Below are 6,816 nucleotides of genomic sequence, written 5' to 3' on the forward strand. Positions count from 1 at the left end.
AATAAATAAATAAATAAAACTCCACTCATATGGACGGATGAAACAAAAATTGCGTTCTCAACCCTTAAGGATAGAATGCTTGGTACAGTCACTCTACGCATCCTACTACAATTCTGGTGGAGTATTGCAATAAGAGGATAATGATGATAAACTAAGACCTGTATCTTTTTTTGTGAGAAATTGTATACGGCAGAACAGCGGAACAGTATAGTTGAACGAGAGGCTTTAACTGTAATTTATGGGTTACACGTAAACCGCCCATTAATACTGGGTTACCCTGTTGAGATCCACACGGGTCACAAACCTTTAGTCTGGTTGTTACAGGTAGCTAGTCCCAACGGCAGGATAGCTAGATGGCAGACTCTCATGAGTGAGTATGTTTTCACAATCAATCATTTGCCTGGCAAGGAAAATATAGTAGCAGATTTTTTTTATCAAGGATGAAGGCTCACAGGACACTGAGATTGAATTAGAAGGACACGCGCGATAATGTTTGTGGATGAGGAACAACAAAAACCGTGGAACACGTGGATAATGAGGGGCAAGGTATTGCACTAGTGCAGAAAAAGAAACAGGCGCCGAAAAATTAGAAAATAAAATACATGATATGTATGGACCTGAATAGTGAGTGTATTGGCCACACACTTGACTGGAGTATTCAGGAGATTAGTGAGCTGCATGATGAGCAGCCAGCATATAAGTATGCTAAAAGAAGGAAGCCCCAAGAATGAAAATTGAGCAAAGACTCAGAGAAAAAAGGCATAATGTGAGATGCCGCCCCTGTTAGAGGTACAGGTGGAAAATGTGTTATATTGTATTGAAGATGGGCATAATCTGAGATGCCGCCCCTGTTAGAGGTACAGGTGGAAATTATGTTATATTGTGTTGAAGATGGGCATAATGTGAGATGCCGCCCCTGTCAGAGTTACAGGTGGAAATAATTGATGTGTTTTAGTGAGTCCGTACGGAGAAGCCACGCAGGTGGTGATTCTACCCCCCAAGTATTTCCAAGGCGATAACTCTGGCTCATTCGTCGCCACTGCAGGGCACGGAGGAACCAAAGTTACGTTATGTCGGTGTAGAAAGTTCGCTTTCTGGCCTGGAATGAAACGGGATGTAGAAAATTATGTAAGGAAGTGTGTCATAGTAGTCGTTTTAAAAGTGAGTTGGGAACTTGCACCCTGCTCCTTGGCGGCAATATCCAGACGTCACCGCTCCTTTTGGAAGAATACACATGGACCTTGTGGGTCCCATGGGTGTATCGGACAATGGGGTTCGATACGTAATGCCCATAGTTGATGTTTTTAAAAGGTATTTGATTATAGTACCCTTACGGAGTAAGGAAGCCCGCGAAATGGCAAGGGCGTTGTACGTGGATGTTGTTTGTGTACACGGTGTTCCTCAGACAGTTGTTACAGGTCAAGGTTCAGAGTTCGTTAATTCCGTGATGCAGGAGATAAATTAGAAGCTACCTGTGCGACACGCGAATAACGGCTTACCATACAAATGGGAATGGAATAATAAAGCGCGCAAATTATACTGTTGTTAACATTTTGAGGAGAATGTTCTAGGAAATGTGTCCGTTTGGGATATAATGCTACTTATAGACATCTTGGCCTATAATCCTGCGTATTATCGCACCATAAAGGAGTCCCCATTTTATCGAGAGAGACAGAGAGAGAATTTTTAGAGATCCTCCTGTACCCTACACTATGTTAGAAAAAAATTCAGCAGCCCTGGTATGATATTTACTCCTATAAAGAGGAAATGGTTGTAATTGCAAGGAAAGTTTATGATATTGAATCCTATAAATAGGAAATGGTTGCAATTGCGAGGAAAGTTTATGATATTGACTCCTATAAATAGGAACTGGTTGCAATTGCGAGGAAAGTTTATGATATTGACTCCTATAAATAGGAACTGGTTGCAATTGCGAGGAAAGTTTATGATATTGACTCCTATAAATAGGAACTGGTTGCAATTGCGAGGAAAGTTTATGATATTGACTCCTATAAATAGGAAATGGTTGCAATTGCAAGGAAAGTTTATGATATTGACTCCTATGAAAAGGAAATGGCTGCAATTGCAAAGAAAGTTTATGATAGATACCAGGTTTACAATAAAAAAAGTAGAGAAGAAATGGAAAAGTATTACCAAGTTACAAAAATCAAAACTATCAACGTTGGCGACAGAGTGTTCCTCAAACATACACCAAAAAGAAAAGAAAAGAAAAAGTTGCAACCTATTTTTGATGGACCCTACAGGGTAATAGAGAAGATCAGTGATATAATGGTAAAAATTATAAACCTCAGGACTAGTAAGGTTTCAACGGTCCCCACAGATAGAGTAAAAGTCCTTCATGAAGATTGCATCGACGTGCAGCAATGTCCAACGATTAGGCGAGCATACCCTTTAAATCCAGAGACAGACACTGATCTATTCTTTGCATTGCTCAACCCTGAAATCGCTGAGAAAACTTCTACCGAAAATAATGACTCGTAGCGGAGAGGTGACTGCTACTCATGACACATTAAATAATGTTCGTTCTACAACAGCAATAAACAGCTGATGCACAGGCCCTACCTTCTCAGGTTACTCCCAAACTTTCAGAGCCACCTCGGCATAGATAAAGCCTTCGCTCTTCGACGGTACAAGAGTTGCCTAATGTAATGTCAAAACTAATACGATATAGAACAGGAATAATGCATAAGGATGAAGATGCAATAATTGAGCGGAAATATGACGAAATAAACCACAGATTGATTTGACTCTTTCAGTGTACGACTCAATGACACAACAGGAGTCCCCAACACGTGCTGGCCAAAGTTTCACACCAACATACTCTCTATATAATAGTCCTCACAGACAGAGACTATAGTACCGTTTAGCCTCACAGAAGATATTTTAGCTGCATTATATAAAGCACGAATTTTAACTGCTTCGTTACTTGAAATGTTATTCAAATGTCACCTGAGTATCCAGCTGAAAAAGCAATAAAATACACACTCTTTAATTTTGAAAACGAATTCAGTTTATTGTTGCATCACCTAAAAAAAGTTTTAGGCTATGTGATGACTACTATTCAAAACAAGCTCATGCTTCTATGAATTATAGAGAAAAGAAAAAAACGGGAAATAATTTTTTTGAGGATCCTTGTCTAATAACATATTTGGTACCGCGACCCAGGCTCAAGTTGATGCTATTCATGAAAAAATAGAGGACTAGAGTCATTAACTGAGAAAGATTTTATATAGTTAAATGTTTATTATGGAAAACTCAACATCATTAAGTAATATGCATGCCATGCAATCTGCCTTTAAGAGGCTATATTCAGCTGTAGATGTATTGAACCAAGTTGTGCGCCATTTTAGTATAGACTATGGCATTAGGAAGAGAAAAAAATTCCTACAAGAATTGTTATATTTTGACTTAGCATTGAGACACATAAGACCAGGTATACAAGATTTATATTTGAGTCTGCAGGCTCCCCTGCAAACATACATAACTCCAACCATTATGTGAAACAAACAGTTGTTCAGTACATTAAAGGAAGCCTAGGATCGGCCTCCAGGTCTTTTGTGCCTTGCAGTTCTTGATTTTTTAGCTCTATATAGGGATGTAATAACTGTCCTCCAGGACAACGGCTTTGCACGATTCTCGTAATTTCTATTTCACCAAACCTTTGCGAGGAGATCCGATGGACACCTTTGATGTCTTTCGAATCGACTCCCTTCCATTTTCTGTGCAGAATAGCACTTACTTTCTTATGTATAGTGTTGATTCAAGATGTATTGCCTTCAGTGAGAATAGGAAAATATATTTTATGCTTTCTAGTATAAAACACTGTAACAAGAATAACCATATGTTAGTTTGTCCTCCCACAGGCCCCGTCCATGAGGCTAGTAACGCAGCCTCTTGTGAATCGGCTGCTTTCTTGAAACATGAGTCAGTGATCAACCTCTGCCACACAATAATCTTGAAAACATTTCCCCCTATGTTTATAAAAGGTCCTGGCTACTGGACCTGTTCACTTGCCTCCCCCATCACTCTGACACTCACATGCCCTACCCATCCTGTAAACAGACATACTGTCAGCCTGACGGATAATGGGATATTGATGCTTCGGCAAGGTTCTCTTCGCAGTGCTGAGTCCATCCCCCTACAGGAGCTAACAGCTGGCTTGCAGCCCCTAAATTATGTGGTCGAGCCGGATCAGCCCTTTCAACCCGCAATCCATTGATGGATTGTCTTCGCCATTGTCGTGATCCTGGTTCTTCTGCTGGTGACGTCTGCCGTGGGGTATTCCTATGTCCTACGCTACGCACGACGCCGCCTAATTCCAGACTCGAACCAACTGCAGACATTGCAAGGCGTATCTTCTCCACCAACACCTGTGAGATCTCAGGGGCGAGATCTTCCGGAAGGGGAAGTAATGTCAGGACCCAGAAGACGAGGAAACAGAGGAGTGAGATATACAACTGTGTAAACATCTGACAGGACAAACACTAACAAAAAGGATGACATATATATAAGTGTAAACATCTCAAGTACAAAAGAGGGGAAACAACGAGGGTAAAGGAAAACAGATACCCAGAGAGGAAAGGCAGGTATACAACTGTGTAGACATCTGACAGGACAAACACTAACAAGAAGGGTGACATATATAACAGTGTAAACATCTCAAGTACAAAAGAGGGGAAACAACGAGGGTAAGGGAAAACAGATACCCAGACTCAGATACATAAAACAGATACCCAGTGGGCGTGGTCAGAAAGTGTGAACAACCATTGAAAAAGACTCTGACCCGTGACGTCAGTCGTGGCGACATGTTATGAGCCAATAATTTAACAGAAAATCACTGAGGAGTGTCTTAAGACTGACTCACGAATAGCAGGAGAAGTAAAACAATACAACATAATGAGCGAGCAGATGGGTGTGACAGGAAGTATTGGCCACTGGTTATGTAGAAAATTAAGGGCGTGTCAAGGATGTAAGTCCGCCTAAAGCAAAGAAAAATGTGGCCTAGAAATCAGTAGTATGAGTAGACCGAGCTTGGTTCTCGCCTCAAGCAGACCTGCTACTCACTCAGCCGAGAATGGCTGTTGTGATCTTAATCGTGAGTAGAAATTCGAGAATCTAAGGGAAACCGACTGTATTGTCCTGGAGATTATAATGTAGGAGATGTGAAGTAGGATTGTGAGTGGGACAGGACTGTGATTATTTGTTTGCGATGTAAAGCAAAGGTAAAACCACTGGGTGTGGTAAAATTGGGTGTTTCCATGACTTGTAGTAGATTATACTATAGGAATGTGTTATTAGGATTTTGTGAAGAGAGTACATAATGATTGTGATGTAAGCAGAGAGATACAAACCACTGCTTGTGGAACGACGAGTGTTATTATTATTGGCAACAACTGAGCACATATTGTAGTATTATGTTTAAGACATGTCGTTTGTCATATGTTGCATCCATTGCTGAATATGCCAGTGTTATGATCGTCTGAGCATAGAATATTGCGTAAGGCAATTACTTTCATTTAATTTTAAATAAATGTATATTTACTTTTTCCCTTGTTTATCCCCGAACACCAGTCTCCAATAACAACTTAAGCCGGATCACGCTACCAGGGATACGAGACGGTGAGATCATTTATGGAGTAATTAATGAGTGATAAAAGAGTTGATTTAATACAAGAAAAAAAGGGTCTAAAATAGTGATCCTTCACCTCAAGCCACACCCATCATCCATACAAAGTAAGTACTGAAGTAATCCAATTGAATATTAGATTGATATTTTTAAAGTTATGTGTGCAAGTTGGTTGCAAGAAATTTGTAAAGATTGCGTCCGGATGAATATATCTTAATAATGCAGATTGTATTGCTAAGAAGCAGTTTCATCAATATAATTGTAATGTAATTTGGAAATATGTAAAAATAAGAATTGAAATCTAATACGTATACTTCAATTCCAGTGACACCCCAGAAGTGACAATCTCCAGTGACACCTCAGAAGTGAAAGTCTCCAGTGACCATTCACTTCAAACCCCACCCACCATCTGTATAGAGTAAGTAACAAATGTATCCATTACAAACAGTTTGGCACCCCCTCTCAGTATATGCAATCCCTCACCTACCAACTCCATCTGGAGTAGGTAGGAAGACACCTACCGAACAGGCGCAAGTCACTCACGGTGAGGTATATATGGGAAGTGAGGAGAGTGCTGAAGCCCTCCAAAGACCCTTCCCATTACCCCACTAACCGTTTCCCTATTGTCTCATCAACACCAGAGAGTAGTTCAGCATGCTCTCTAAAGACAGATCCTCTCTCTATCCACACTACATTCACACAACATACACACCTTTTCCAAAAAATTCAAAATTCAAAATGGCGTTAAACAACAGTGCCTCAGAGTCCCCGCCTGGGGGTACCACAAATTCCCCCAGGGAGGACTCCTCTTCTGGCTGCCGACCTGAGAGAGGTCTTGATAACTCCTCGAACCTTTTTCTTCTGAATTTCTGCTACATTTGCAGTCTTCGTTCTAATTTTCATTCTGTAGAACACTACCTCACCTTCTCTTCCTCACCGAAACGCAGGTTTCTGAGGCTACTGACAGCAATCTCTGCTCTGTTCCCTCCTACTATCTATATCCTAAATTTCAATCCAAAGCTGGATGTTGCGCCTACGTGCGCAACGACATCACTTGTTCTTTTCCCACATGCTCTCACACTTCACCCTTTTATAACTCCATCCAATGCATATGTTGCCTGTCTGCTATTAACATGTCTCCTATCTTCCATGCTTACATTATACTTTAC

General features: G+C 40.6%; 1 long non-coding RNA gene across 1 annotated transcript; it reads left to right on the top strand.

The window, feature by feature from the left end:
* Positions 1 to 339: 339 nt before the first annotated feature.
* On the top strand, positions 340 to 5,567 carry LOC126989565 (uncharacterized). The gene is made up of 2 exons (XR_007743439.1): positions 340 to 789; positions 858 to 5,567. It is a non-coding gene; the product is annotated as an uncharacterized LOC126989565 (long non-coding RNA).
* Positions 5,568 to 6,816: the final 1,249 nt, after the last annotated feature.

The sequence above is a fragment of the Eriocheir sinensis genome, unplaced genomic scaffold (assembly GCF_024679095.1).
Source record: "Eriocheir sinensis breed Jianghai 21 unplaced genomic scaffold, ASM2467909v1 Scaffold1217, whole genome shotgun sequence".
Classification (NCBI taxonomy): Eukaryota; Metazoa; Arthropoda; class Malacostraca; order Decapoda; family Varunidae; genus Eriocheir; species Eriocheir sinensis.